This window comes from Coregonus lavaretus (assembly GCF_964263955.1).
Source record: "Coregonus lavaretus genome assembly, contig: HAP1_SCAFFOLD_540, whole genome shotgun sequence".
In the NCBI taxonomy this organism is placed as follows: Eukaryota; Metazoa; Chordata; class Actinopteri; order Salmoniformes; family Salmonidae; genus Coregonus; species Coregonus lavaretus.
In genome coordinates, this window is record NW_028158566.1 from 58,291 (window position 1) to 74,311 (window position 16,021).

General features: G+C 42.6%; 1 pseudogene across 1 annotated transcript in view; it reads left to right on the forward strand.

Moving 5' to 3' along the window:
- Window positions 1-16,021, forward strand: part of LOC311123812 (copine-5-like) — a 70,543-nt pseudogene that overhangs the window by 38,917 nt on the left and 15,605 nt on the right. The window contains exons 7-9 of the transcript in view: window positions 11,609-11,655; window positions 11,972-12,153; window positions 15,841-15,968. The product of the transcript in view is annotated as a copine-5-like (transcript). The remainder of the gene's footprint in view (window positions 1-11,608; window positions 11,656-11,971; window positions 12,154-15,840; window positions 15,969-16,021) is intronic.

Consider the following 16,021-nt stretch of genomic DNA (forward strand, 5'->3'; position numbering starts at 1 on the left):
GTTGTTGGGCAGCCGGCCGTCACAAGTTGCAAGATTTCATCTGGAGAGAGAGGGGAGAAAGAAGTCAAAGCATAGGGTAGGGCAGTGTGAGCAGGACCAGCAGTGTTATTTGACTTAACAAAAGAGGATCGGATGTAGTCAACCTTCTTTTCAAAATGGTTGACGAAGTCATCCACAGAGAGGGAGGAAGGGGGGGGGGGACTCAGCAGGAAGGAGAAGGTGGCAAAGAGCTTCCTAGGGTTAGAGGCAGATGCTTGGAATTTAGAGTGGTAGAAAGTGGCTTTAGCAGCAGAAACAGAGGAAGAAAATGTAGAGAGGAGGGAGTGAAAAGATGCCAGGTCCGCAGGGAGTCTAGTTTTCCTCCATTTCCGCTCGGCTGCCCGGAACCCTGTTCTGTGAGCTCGCAATGAGTCGTCAAGCCACGGAGCAGGAGGGGAGGACCGAGCCGGCCGGGAGGATAGGGGACATAGAGAGTCAAAGGATGTAGAAAGGGAGGAGAGGAGAGTTGAGGAGGCAGAATCAGGAGATTGGAGGGAGAAGGATTGAGCAGAGGGAAGAGATGATAGGATGGAAGAGGAGAGAGTAGCGGGAGAGAGAGAGCGAAGGTAGGGGGGCAGAGTGAGTAGTGTTGGAGGAGAGCGAGAGAGAAAAGGATACAAAGTAGTGGTCGGAGACATGGAGGGGAGTTGCAGTGAGATTAGTAGAAGAACAGCATCTAGTAAAGATGAGGTCAAGCGTATTGCCTGCCTTGTGAGTAGGGGGGGACGGTGAGAGGGTGAGGTCAAAAGAGGAGAGGAGTGGAAAGAAGGAGGCAGAGAGAAATGAGTCAAAGGTAGACGTAGGGAGGTTAAAGTCACCCAGAACTGTGAGTGGTGAGCCATCCTCAGCAAAGGAAATTATCAAGGCGTCAAGCTCATTGATGAACTCTCCAAGGGAACCTGGAGGGCGATAAATGACAAGGATGTTAAGCTTGAATGGGCTAGTGACTGTGACAGCATGGAATTCAAATGAGGAGATAGACAGATGGGTCAGGGGAAAAAGAGAGAATGTCCACTTGGGAGAGATGAGGATTCCTGTGCCACCACCCCGCTGACCAGATGCTCTCGGGGTATACGAGAACACATGGTCAGATGACCACATATACACACATACACACACACACACACACACACATACATACATACATACATACATACATATCCTTTTATTCCCCTTCATTACTTTATTACTTTCCAACCCTGCCACCCTTTCCCCACTTGGAGTAAACTAGTGAACAACAACGCCTAGGCCTCTACTTCCAGCCCATACCCACTATCTACAATTTATGGACACAGTCAATTTTACAGTAATTATATTTTGTTTGTTCTTTCTCCTGAACTTCTTCTGCTCTCAACCTCTCCGTTCATTTTCATGATGTCCATCCGGTTTGCTTCTATATGCCATATCATTCTAACTCCTTCACAAAAGCTCCCAACCTACAACCCATACACTTATTATGGACACAGCGTGCCTACATTATTAGTTATCTTGTTATTGTTTGATGTTAGTTGTTATTAGTCCCATCCTTCAATTCCATTCAACACCTCCCATCTATCTTTTAACACCATCCATATAGGATTTCTATTTGCCATATATTTTTCAACTGTTCTGTGATGTCTTACAAAAGCTCTGAACCTTTCTATTCTCATTGTTTCTACAGATTGTGAATTGAAAATAAAATGTTTTGCTAATAGTATTATTATGTTATTGATCGATTGACTATGACTTTTCAGATCACCCTGTAGTGCTATCTGCAGGGTTAGCTCCCGGTAAATATTGCAATCCTTCAGCCATTCCTGGACCTGTGTCCAAAAACAAGCTACAAATGGACAGTACCAAAACAAATGATCTAACGATTCTGTCTCTTCGCAGCAAAATCTGCAGAGCTGGGAAGATTGTATCCCCCATATAACTAACATTCTATTGGTAGCAAGAATTGTATATAATAATTTAAATTGAAAGATTCTAAGTTTTGAATCCGGTGTCGTTTTGCGTATCAGTTCATAAACACTATGCCATGGGATCGGTGCGTCAAAAATCTCTTCCCAACTATTTTGCAATCTATATGGGACGGCCGTCTATCCTTTGGTCCTTAAATGAAACTGATATACCTTTTTATTTATCACAGTTTTCCTTAACCAATTATGTTCTTTAATGCAAGGCCGACAGACAAGTTCCTTACTTTCTCCTCCTTCCACTTTCCTCTTCCATTTTTGCGGTAAGGCTGCAATTATTTGGTTGTAATTTTGGGTAGAGCAGACATTTCCATATGTTTTTGTTAGCTGCATGTGCGACATAACTCCACCAGTCCTACAGATGATATCATTTACAAAAAAGGTTTTTTGTCAATTAGTATATTTGAGTTTAACCACAATATTTGTTGCATTATTTGTTCTGTCGTTTCTGGAGGATTAAATTGAAATTGCAACCAACTTTCTATGGCTTGTTTTAGAAATAGTGATATCTGGGAGATTATTTCCTTTTCAAATAACTGAAAGTGAGTGGTTGTAATCTGAATAAAGGAAAAAAGGCCTTTCTTGAACATTGGGTGAGACAATCTTACTAATTTGCAAGAGAACCAGTTCGGATTTAAGTATAACTTTTGTATGACTGAAGCTTTTAGTGATAGGTCTAATGCTTTAATATTTAATAATTTCTGTCCTCCGAATTCAAATTCATTATATAAATAGGCCCGTTTAATTTTGTCTGGCCATTTTGAGACAGTAATCGAACCCACAATTGCTGATGCTCCAGATACTCAACTAGTCTCAAGACGGCCAGTTTTATTGCTTCTTTAATCAGCACAACAGTTTTTCAGCTGTGCTAACATAATTGCAAAAGGGTTTTCTAATGATCAATTAGCCTTTTAAAATTATAAACTTGGATTAGCAAACACAACGTGCCATTGGAACACAGGACTGATGGTTGCTGATATTGGGCCTCTGTACGCCTATGTAGATATTCCATTAAAAAATCAGCCATTTCCAGCTACAATAGCCATTTACAACATTAACAATGTCTACACTGTATTTCTGAAAAATGTTATGTCATTTTAATGGACGAAAAAAGTGCTTTTCTTTCGAAAACAAGGACATTTCTGAGTGACCCCAATGGTAGTGTATGTGCCATCTGTTCCCCATTGTCCTTGCCGATTATTGTCCCATGTCCGTTGGTCTCGTGAGTACCGTGTTATTGTGCTCTTGTTGTTTACGGGTCTCGTCCTGTGTATTGTGTAGAGGTTACACCTCAGTCTTTGTTTGGGTTACATCCCTTTTGTACAATTTAGAGCACACATGTTCATGTTCCTAGGAATTAAAAGTCATAAAAGTCTTAAAACGTGGTAGGGGTTCAGTTCAGCCAAGCAAGGCTAGCCCTCCAGATGTCTGGTCATGCATGTAGTTGGACTGACTTGTTGCCTAACTGGGCTTGGAAACCAGACCGGCTGCTGCTCTGCTGCCATGAATGTGAATCCATTTCTCCTATGCTGCTGGGAGACGGGAAACATATGAAATATATAAAAATCTACCTTTATATTTGAGAAGTTTCCTCGCTTGAGCAGGAAAGGCGTTTGGGACGGTTTGGTCTGTGCTCCTCTCCCAGGTGAGAGCTGGGGCAGAGAGCGGAGTGATGGCTTCTGGGTAATTGCGGTTGTCTCCTGGACAGATGGGGAGGATTATGTATTTAAGCCGAGCCGCTGGGACGTAACGGTAACTTTGTAGGAGAGAGCGAGAGCTGTGACATAAGAGTACATTTGTAGGAGAGCGCAAGAGAGAGAGTTGTGATATAAAAATTACTTTGTAGGAGAGAGAGAAAGCACAGAGGTGAGAGAGAGAGAGAGAGAGAGAGAGAGGTGGAACAGAGAGGTGGAGAGAGTGAGCGGGGGAGAGCGAGAGAGAGAGGTGGAACAGAGGGGTGGAGAGATAGAGAGAGATAGAACAGTGAAGTGAGAGAGAGGGGGAGAAAGAGAGAGAGGTGGAACAGAGAGGTGAAGAGAAAGAGAGAGGTGGAACAGTGAGATGAGAGAGAGAGGGGGAGAGCGAGAGAGAAAAGAGAGAGAGAGAGAGAGAGAGAGAGAGAGAGATCCATAAGTAAAATCCTCTGCATTAACAGCAGACTTGTACATTTCCTCAGTGTAAACAATGTACTGAGCAAATGTCAAATTTGAGAGAATATCTAGGCATTACTGGAACCATGTCGTCCAAAAAGTTATACTTTTGAATCATCTGTCCATAGAACGTTCTTCCAAGAGTCTTGATCATCATCCACGTGCTTTTTGGCAAACTAGAGTCAACTTTTTGGACGAGATGGGTCCCATTATGCCTGGCGAAAACCAAACACTGCATTCCACAGTAAGAACATCATACCAAATGTCAAGCATGGTGGTGGTGGTGTGATGGTTTGTGGATGCTTTGCTGCCTCAGGACCTGGACGACTTGCCTTAATAGAAGGAACCATGAATTCTGCTTTGTATCAGAGAATTCTACAGGAGAATGTCAGACCATCCGTCTGTGAGCTGAAGCTGAAGCGCAGCTGGGTCATGCAGCAAGACATTGTCCAAAACACACAATCAAGTCTACATGAAAATTGCTAAAAAGCAACAAATTGGAAGTTTTGGAATGGCCTAGTCAAAGTCCAGACCTAATCCCCATTGAGATATTGTGGCAGGACTTGAAACGAGCAGTTCATGCTTGAAAACCCACACGGAACTGAGTTAAAGCAGTTCTGCATGGAAGAGTGGGCCAAAATTTCTCCACAGCGACGTGAGAGACTGATCAACAACTACAGGAAGCATTTGGTTGGAGTCATTGCAGCTAAAGGTGGCACAACCAGTTATTGAGTGTAAGGGGGCAATTACTTTTTCACACAGGGGAATTGGGTGTTGCATAACTTTGTTTATGAAATAAATGAAATAAATATGTAATTGTTGTGTTATTTGTTCACTTATGTTCCCTTTATCTAATATTAGGTTTTGGTTGAAGATTTGATAACATTCAGTATCACAAATATGCAAAAGTAGAGAAAATTAGAAAGGGGGCCAATACTTTTTCATAGCATTGTATGTTGACTGACTACATCTTGATACTTTTATAAATACATGTTGTGTTAATGTTGGCATGTTTACCCCAACGTACTGTAGATCGCAAGCCCATAATAAGTCAATAGGGCTAACTGGCTAGCTGCTACTGTTAGCTAGCCTGATAGCCACAAATAATTGTTAGCTACTGGAACTAACCACGAAGAATTGACATCTATCTTGCACAATATTTGTTTTAGGTAATTTTGCCAGTTAAACTATCTGGTTATCTCATTATTACAATTCACATAGCTGATAGTTATGGAGTAAAATGGTTGCTTTGTGTATATCTTGATTCGTCTCTATTGCCATTGTCCTGGCTGGAATAAGGTTCAGTGAATGGGGAGGTGAAGCGTGAGGTAATACAGCAGGGGGAGTGAGAGTAATTACTCATGATTAGTCTAAACTCTGTTCAACTCTGGCGCCGCTCTTTCCACTTTGTTTGAGGAGAGAGGCAAAAGGCCACAGTCTGGTGTCAGTCTCTGATAAGGTAGGACAGCCATGGATTAGGTAAGAGCGAGCAATTCGACCCTAGGTCAGATCCCCACTTCTCACACACACAGTGAAATGAACCAATTAAGTTATTGCCTAGCAACAGAGAATTCTAACTCTATGTTCGTGATTAACTCTGTTTTATCTCATAGTCCAGAAAAAAATTCCCATCATATTCCCCCCAATGGGACTATCATTAGTCCCAAATCCTTACAAAAGTATATAATGATTAATATAGTAACTAACTTAAGAACAATTATGTTTATGCTATCAAGGACAATCTTTGCATTTAAGGTTATACTCACAATAAACAATATCAGCATTTCTACTCAAACCAATTCCAATATAAGTCTTAGTATCCTAACACATTAAAATACATAAAATACATGCAACATTGTTTTAATCATGATCTCTATTTAAGACAGTTATTTTGATATCATTTAGAGTCATTATCATCACTAAAGTAATGTGGAACAGGATATCAGTCTGGGAGATTAATATCTCCAAGTCCAGTGTGCTTCAGCTGTTGCTTGTCCTTGTAGTCATGACAAGCCCATCCTCCTCCTGCCACTACCCAGACTGACATTCTAGGTTGCCATAAGGGCAGTTAAGTGGTCCTCATTGTTGTGAGGGCCAAGCAGGGCTTTCTTCCAATAATGACCATCTGCTTCTGGGCCTCTACTCCGGGCCGGCGTTGTTCCCTTTCGCTCAGGACTCCTTCTACGATGATCAGCTACTTCTGGGCCACTACTCCGGGCCGGCGTTGGGTCCCTTTGGCTCGGGACCCTCTTCCGTCACTAGGGTCTCGGCACCCTCAGCTTCCTCATCTCTCGGTCGTCGGTTTCCATGCGGTACTCTGGTGCAGTGGTTTAGATGATACCAGGTCGAGCTCCCCTCGACCCTTACAGGAGTTGGTGTAGCCTGGATGAAGGTGTAGGGTCCCTCATGTCTCTGTTCGTTCCACTTCCTTCTGAAGACCCTGACGTAGACCTTCTCCCCCCGGGACCACTGGTCGTAGTGGATTCGCCTCTGGTTTCAGAACTCTGCTTCTCTCCTGTTGGTATATAACTTCATGAATGACAGTTAGTTGCCTGATATACCCTTCTAATTCCCTTTCCATTTGCTCTAGAGGCGGACCCTCATATGGTCCCCTAAGCACCGGCACTGGCATGGTCAACCCATAAGCATGTCACGCGGTGTTAGATGCGTTATTCTGTTAGCTTGCATGCAATAACTCATTAGTGCCAGAAGTAAGGCCCCAAAATACAAAGCAACAATGTCTGTTACATCAAAATAACAAATCAAATTAGAATGATAACCCTTGATAATACCTTAACTTAATTGTATCCCATAAAGTAATTCAAGGAATAGTAAAATTGACTAGCGACAAGTGTCCCTCATTCAGGGCTAGTTTTCTTTCTCTGTCCTTGTCATGGTATGAATCATACATAAGCCTAATGCTAAGTTATAAACTTCTTCCTAATTATTAGTGTTTACATACTACATAGAAATCTCACACAACGTCTTTAGCTTTCGAGCGAGGGTGATCAAGCCTTGCCAGAAAGTCAGAATAAAGGTCAGAGGTCATTCAACCCCATTTGAGTGAGTGCCTCTTTCCATTTCCTTCCACTTTACCTCAGATATTATTTAACGATATTTTAAACATTTCAAACATTTTGTGTACCAGGTTTACATTGGGTTTTTTCAGTACATTTCTAATCAGGAGAATTTACATGTGTGTAATTAGAACTCTGGTAATAGAAACTTCAGAAAATGTACTTTATGTGCCCTTTAAGGCATATTATTTCTAACCTGTGAAAAATCCACTAAACCAAAAATAAAACCCTACACAACTACCAAATATTAATAATAGGTGGGTCGTGTGTGCTGTTGAAACGTAGGGCAAAAACAAACAAATGGCCTTATTTAATTTGGTAGCGCCCTCTTACGGCCTAATTACAAAATGGCTGAGTTTTACTAACTGCTCTCCTCAGCTCACAGTCTCAGGAAACATTCCAAAGAGAGATATTGAAACTCCCATTCCCCTGGAAAATAAAGTATACATTTCGTTAATGTTATGATGAGTTTCTAGGGTATCAAGTACTTAAGAATGTAACGATATACTTAGACACTTTTGATGGGGAGTTCATATAAGTATTTAATATGGTACCGTGTTTAGTTATAACAGAAGAAGGACATCTTCCTAACTGACTTGAAATACTCTCACTTACATTACTCTCTGCTACACGTTTCTTCACGACCATCTGATACCCATCATGGACACTCCCTTCTCTTGATGTTATTACCCTTTACCCCTGTCACTATATCCTGTCCATCAATTATTCGAAGATCAACCTCAGTAATCTCCTTTGACAGATAACGGAATGTAGACTCTTGTGGAACCAAGCCACTTATCTAGTAACTCTAACCTGGTCCACACGATTTTATGACATGACATCATAACACTATAAAAACCTCATATCAGTTAACATTCAATATAGTACATCTTAATCAGCCACCCAAACGTTTGAACTATAAACAAAACATGAAAATAATTCCACTGTGCTCCATCAACTTAGTAATCGTTTGTTTCAATCTAATTCCTATATAAATCACTGTCCTTTGTAAGTAAATGCAAACAAGTGTCTACTTTCTTATGCTAAAGGTACACTAAAAAAAATCTTCCACATAAGTCTATTACTGAGAACCATTTAGCATCTGGTGGAATGTTTGTTAACAGTGTGTGTGTGGATTGGGCACCTCTGCCTTATCCTGAACTACCTCATTTACTGCTTTCGGGTCATGAACCAATCTCCACTGCCTTTAGTGGCATGTTACAGTCACTCTGTTTTAACCAGTACTCCCCCCTTTGGACACATGACTCACATCGTGATTTATGCGTTCCAAAAAACTAAACAACAACATTGCCTGTTATCCCTTGGCCACTAAAAGTATTCTAAACCAGGTCTATATGAATTTGAGCCCTAATAAACTTTCCCCACTTCTTTAGTACCTCTTGTACTGGTGATTCTATGTTCCCTATCCATTATACATGTGATGTTTTGTCCATAGCCATCATCATCTGTGGACGTACACCTTCCTGAACTATTATTAGTCCCTCTGATGTGCATTTAATTTGGATTCCCATTCTAAACAGTGCATGTCTTCCTAATAGATTAACTGAAGTTTGTTCTGATACTAATATACAGTGGGGAGAACAAGTATTTGATACACTGCCGATTTTTTTCCTACTTACAAAGCATGTAGAGGTCTGTAATTTTTATCATATGTACACTTCAACTGTGAGAGACGGAATCCAGAAAATCACATTGTATGATTTTTAAGTAATTAATTTGCATTTTATTGCATGACATAAGTATTTGATACATCAGAAAAGCAGATCTTAATATTTGGTACAGAAACCTTTGTTTGCAATTACAGAGATCATACGTTTCCTGTAGGTCTTGACCAGGTTTGCACACACTACAGCAGGGATTTTGGCCCACTCCTCCATACAGACCTTCTCCAGATCCTTCAGGTTTCAGGGCTGTCGCTGGGCAATATGGACTTTCAGCTCCCTCCAAAGATTTTCTATTGGGTTCAGGTCTGGAGACTGGCTAGGCCAGTCCAGGACATTGAGATGCTTCTTACGGAGCCACTCCTTAGTTGCCCTGGCTGTGTGTTTCGGGTCGTTGTCATGCTGGAAGACCCAGCCACGACCCATCTTCAATGCTCTTACTGAGGGAAGGAGGTTGTTGGCCAAGATCTCGCGATACATGGCCCCATCCATCCTCCCCTCAATACGGTGCAGTCGTCCTGTCCCCTTTGCAGAAAAGCATCCCCAAAGAATGATGTTTCCACCTCCATGCTTCACGGTTGGGATGGTGTTCTTGGGGTTGTACTCATCCTTCTTCTTCCTCCAAACACGGCGAGTGGAGTTTAGACCAAAAAAGCTCTATTTTTGTCTCATCAGACCACATGACCTTCTCCCATCCTCCTCTGGATCATCCAGATGGTCATTGGCAAACTTCAGACGGGCCTGGACATGCGCTGGCTTGAGCAGGGGGACTTGCGTGCGCTGCAGGATTTTAATCCATGACGGCATAATGTGTTACTAATGGTTTTCTTTGAGACTGTGGTCCCAGCTCTCTTCAGGTCATTGACCAGGTCCTGCCATGTAGTTCTGGGCTGATCCCTCACCTTCCTCATGATCATTGATGCCCCACAAGGTGAGATCTTGCATGGAGCCCCAGACCGAGTGAGGGTGATTGACCGTCATCTTGAACCTCTTCCATTTCTTCTTCCTTTCTATCACATGATCTATGTACTGTCTCCCACCCCTCATGTACGTCTACGTTTTGGGTACGCAAGTCAGCACTTATACATTATTCCACTTTAATCCAATCTCTAGTAATCAATGACGCGCACATAAAATTCATCATATTGTAATATATTCATATCAACCAGACCATTCGTATTTCTAATGATTCTTTATCACCACAAGTCAGTTTATCATAATCTAGTCCCAGCGGAACAACAACTTTAAATCCCTAGACCTGCCCGTCAGTCATAAAATCCTCCCAGAATCCTATAGACTGGTCACTTATTCACTGATCTTACAATATTCTATGACAGGCAGTGTTGTACAAACCCCAAGATATCATTATATCAACAGCTTATTCTCCAAACTTCAGATTAAAACTCATTCCCATATTCACACGACTCTCATATCACATTCACACAACGCTATTTCCCAACACACAATCAATATTCGTATAACCTGCAGGAATATTTTCTTCTATAAAAGTGCCCAAATTTGGAATGTTAACCCTGTCACATTTGACATTTCACTATGGTCAATTTTACCATAATCCTACATTACTTCTAAAATTCCCAAATATAATGAGACCCTAAAAGATTGGCCGAAATACAATGTGTAGACGTCATACAATCAAACCCGTGCACGTGACCTGTTCCTCCGACAGGATTTCTCATACCCCTTCCTGGTAAAGACACACACACCTTCTGATCCCCTCCTAGTAATGTGAAATTTCCACACTCAGTTGATAAATTAATAACCACATACCATTAATTCTCCTCTTCCTAATGCAAGATTGGGCATGCCCTTTCTCCACCAGCCATATAAGCTTCAAGCAACCTCAAATATAGTTTCCCCTCCTGACGCTCCCTCCACACAGAAAAGGCTATTATTTGCAGGATTTCTTTTTATTGTCCGATCACTCACACAGATAAGCAGCCGCTCGTGCTTAAATGAATCAGACAGAATGACCACTTTCTCTATATTTGAAGCACTGGTGGCTATTTCACAACCGCCCACCTATTCTGGATGACCGGCGCTACTTCCAATTTATGGTGTCACCTACTCAGGATGGCCCTACCCGATTTGGCCCTGTCTAACTTTTGCATCACCACATCACAGGATGATACACCACCTACCCGACTGGCCATCTCAATCTTATGTACAACTCTTGGCTAGCCACTCTGCCCTTTCAATCCTCTGGAGTGCTAACCTTAGCTCTCCACAGCAGTACCACAGGATTTAACTTATTTTACACTTATCAACAATAACATTGCATGCATGCTTATTTCTCATTCCAACAAAAACTCTGTACTTTTGCTCAATTTAGTCCTTAATACTGGAGAGACCCCTTCCGTACCTTACCCTCAGATTCAGCCTGATCGAATCACAATTGCTATGCTACAAGTAAGAATGTTGCTTACCTCTATTAACAGCGGCCGCTGTATTTTTGTGTGTGATTCGTCCAAACTTTCTCAGATGGTCGAAGCACTCAATGATCTCTTTCCAGTCCTGACTTTATTACACAAAGTAACGTAAACCCAGGTCCTCTGCAGATTATCTCGGTTTACGTTACTTTGTGTAATAAAGTCTATCTTGATTCTACAAAAAACTCTGAAAGAACTTTGATTTTTAATAAAGTATAGTGATAATTTTCCACATCACTCTCTGTTTCTTTCTTCCAGAACCCAGATTCACTTCACGGTGGCCATTGATTTCACTGCATCCAATGGTGAGGGCTGGTCCTATTCTACTGCGCTCCACTCTTACCTATTTTATGACACTACTCCTTTGTAAAAGACTGGGTTACATTTTGGTTTCACCAAACACAAAGTCTATAATGAAACATGATGAAGATGCAATCCCATTTGCAAAGCTATAATCAGCCGTTGAAAATCACACTACAGCACCCTTTAACTGTGTTAGCTTTACTGAATTCCACTCTGGTTCAGACTGAGTTTCCATGTTGCTAGTCTTGTACGTCTCTCTGTGAGACTCCTCAGTCCAGTATGCTGCATCACTCACCTCTGACCTCTGACCCTCCCTAGGTAACCCGTCCCAGTCCACCTCTCTACACTACATGAACCCGTACCAGATGAATGCGTACGCCATGGCCCTGAAGGCTGTAGGGGAGATCATCCAGGACTACGACAGTGATAAGATGTTCCCTGCTCTGGGATTTGGAGCCAAGCTGCCCCCTGATGGACAGGTCTCCCACGAGTTCCCCTTGGTAACTATCTATCATAATCATCATATGACTGCACACACCCACACAAACATACACACACACCCACACACACACACATACACACACACACACACACATACACACACATACACACACCCAAACCTACACACCCAAACCCACACACACACACACACACACGCACGCACACACACACACATACACACACATACACACACCCAAACCCACACACACACACACACACACACACACGCACACACACACACAACAGACTAAGCTGGGTGTTATCTGATGTCCAATGAGTTCCCCCAGTTAACTATCCTGTATAGACTGCAGATAAACTACAGATGCACTATATACACAAAAGTATGTGGACACCCCTTCAAATTAGTGGATTCTGCAATATTTATATATATTTTATTTTTTGTCATTTAGCAGACGCTCTCATCCAGAGCGACTTACAGTTATTAATTTAAAAAATAATAATTTTACTTTAAAAAAAAATAATCATACTGGCCCCCCGTGGGAAACGAACCCACAACCCTGGCGTTGCAAACGCCATGCTCTACCAACTGAGCTACATCCCTATTTCAGCCACACCTGTTGCTGACAGGTGTATACAATTGAGCACACAACCATTCAATCTCCATAGACAAACATTGGCAGTAAATGGCCTTACTGAAGGGCTCAGTCACTTTCAACATGGCACCGTCATAGGATGCCACCATTCCAACAAGTCTGTTCGTCAAATTTCTGCCCTCCTAGAGCTGCCCCTGTCAACTGTAAGTGCTGTTATTGTGAAGTGGAAACGTCTAGGAGCAACAACGGCTCAGCCGCGAAGTGGTAGGCCACACAAGCTCACAGAACGGGACCACCGAGTGCTGAAGCGCTTAGCACGTAAAAATCGTCTGTCCTCGGTTGCAAAACTCACTACCAAGTTCCAAACTGCCTCTGAAAGCAACATGACCACTGAGTGCTGAAGCACGTAGTGTGTAAACATCGTCTGTCCTCGGTTGCAACACTTACTACCGAGTTCCAAACTGCCTCTGGAAGATAGAACTGTTCGTCGGGAGCTTCATGAAATGGGTTTCCATGGCCGAGCAGCCGCACACAAGCCTAAGATCACCATGCTCAATGCCAAGCGTTGGCTGGAGTGGTGTAAAGCTCGCCGCCATGGACTCTGGAGCAATGGAAATGTGTTCTCTCGAGTGATGAATCACGCTTCACCATCTGGCAGTCCGGCGGACAAATCTGGGTTTGGCGGATGGCAGGAGAACGCTACCTGCCCGAATGCATAGTGACAACTGTAAAGTTTGGTGGAGGAGGAATAATGGTCTGGGGCTGTTTTTCATGGTTCGGGCTAGTTCCCTTAGTTCCAGTGAAGGGAAATCTTAACGCTACAGCATAAAATGACATTCTAGACGATTCTGTGCTTCCAACTTTGTGGCAACAGTTTGGAGAAAGCCCTTTCCTATTTCAGCATGACAATGCCCCCATGCACAAAGCGAAGTCCATACAGAAATGGTTTGTCGAGATCGGCACGGAAGAAATTGACTGGCCTGCACAGAGCCCTGACCTCAACCCCATCCAACACCTTTGGGATGAATTGGAACGCCAACTGCGAGCCAGGCCTAATCGCCCAACATCAGTGCACAACCTCACTAATGCTCTTGTGGCTGAATGGAAGCAAGTCCCCGCAGCAATGTTCCAACATCTAGTGGAAATCCTTCCCAGAAGAGTGGAGGCTGTTATAGCAGCAAAGGGGGGACCAGCTCCATATCAATGCCCATGATTTTGGAATGAGATGTTCGACGAGCAGGTGTCCATATACTTTTGGTTATGTAGTGTTAATAGACTGTTAGAGCTGGCAGGGTTTGGTGGAAGCTGGGTGTATGAGGGTGTCCCATGAGCCATCCTATACGTATACAATAGGTATCATTATACAATAGGTATCATTATACAGTAGGTATCATTATACAGTAGGAATCATTATACAATAGGTATCATTATACAATAGGTATCATTATACAGTAGGTATCATTATACAATAGGTATCATTATACAGTAGGTATCATTATACAGTAGGTATCATTATACAGTAGGTATCATTATACAGTAGGTATCATCATTATACAGTTGTGGTGCTGTGTGTGTGTGTGGCTGTATGATAGTGGATTAGCGTTGTGGTGCTGTGTGTGTGTGTGTGTGTGGCTGTATGATAGTGGATTAGCGTTGTGGTGCTGTGTGTGTGTGTGGCTGTATGATAGTGGATTAGCGTTGTGGTGCTATGTGTTTGTGTGGCTGTATGATAGTGGATTAGCGTTGTGGTGCTGTGTGTGTGTGTGGCTGTATGATAGTGGATTAGCGTTGTGGTGCTGTGTGTGTGTGTGTGGCTGTATGATAGTGGATTAGCGTTGTGGTGCTGTGTGTGTGTGTGTGGCTGTATGATAGTGGATTAGCGTTGTGGTGCTGTGTGTGTGTGTGGCTGCATGATAGTGGATTAGCGTTGTGGTGCTGTGTTGCCCTTCACTTGACAATAAGAGGATCAAGACAGCTTGTTTACCAATATGCTGTAAACTGAGCTTCATGACTCGCCTCAGAGGCAGAGACAGTGGAGAGAGAGAGAGAGAGAGAGAGAGAGAGAGAGAGAGAGAGAGAGAGAGAGAGAGAGAGAGAGAGAGAGAGAGAGAGAGAGAGAGAGAGAGAGAGAGAGAGAGAGAGAGAGAGAGAGAGAGAGAGAGAGAGAGAGAACTTGTGTATTCCTTTGACAGATATGAGCATGCATAAATTAAACACAGGTTTAATTTAAACCTTCTCTAGTGCAAATTGGCTTCTGTAAGCCTTAAGGATTCTTCAATCAATTAGGCTTCTCTCAGCCAGTTAATGTGGATGGGGATGGTGGTGTACAGTACAACTAATGAGCAGCCCATCGGCAGGGAATCCACCGCACCGTATCAACCTCCATTCTGATTAAGATTATTCACACATCTGACAATATGATGAAAACCAACCAACCAGCACACTTTCAAGGGTTTCTATTCTCATTTGCTGTACAGTGAAGGTAGAATTAATGTTTGTTTTAGTGGTTGGAGTCACTATCTAAAATCACTATCTATGAAGCTTAAAGCCTGTCGCATGCTTCCCAGTCGAAACAGTTTGTGCATACTGTATATTCTGCAAACATTTTGTGACATGAAAAGGATTCTTCAATGAGGTGTTTGCTGTCATTCAATGAGGGAGAGGAGAGAACGCAGCAGCAGCTAGGTCCTTCTGTACTGCAGTACACTTCTAGTTTTCATGCTATTTTTTTCACTTGAGAAGTACTGCCCCGATCAACTTAGTTAGATGTAAAATTGTGCCACTAAGACCTGAGCAAAAAAACGTCAAAATGAATTACAGATTTCTTGATTTATCTTAGATTAATTAAGACTATTTTGAGGAAGTGTTACTGGCGACGTTGTTGCTACGGTGGCTCAAGAGGGACAAACAACAGTAATATTGCCACTTTTTTCTCGTTTTACAAGCAAGGTCTTTAGGGAGTATGCGAGCACAGACGTTCGCTTCGCCTAGCCGAGTTCTGCTAGGAGCAAACCCAACCTATGTATGCGGACGCCTTTACACTCACACAGTCGATTCCCTCACTATTATCCTGGTTATATCTCAGAAATGTAACTAATTCAGGTAACATGTTATGTATTTTCTCCTTCACAGAATGGCAACATAGAGAACCCCTACTGCAACGGAATGGAGGGGATTCTAAAAGCATACCATCAGAGTCTAAAGACGGTCCAACTCTACGGACCAACCAACTTCGCTCCGGTCGTCAACCATGTGGCAAAGTGAGTCATTGAGTCATCTAGAGAATACCGTTGCTGGCGTTTACAATAATACT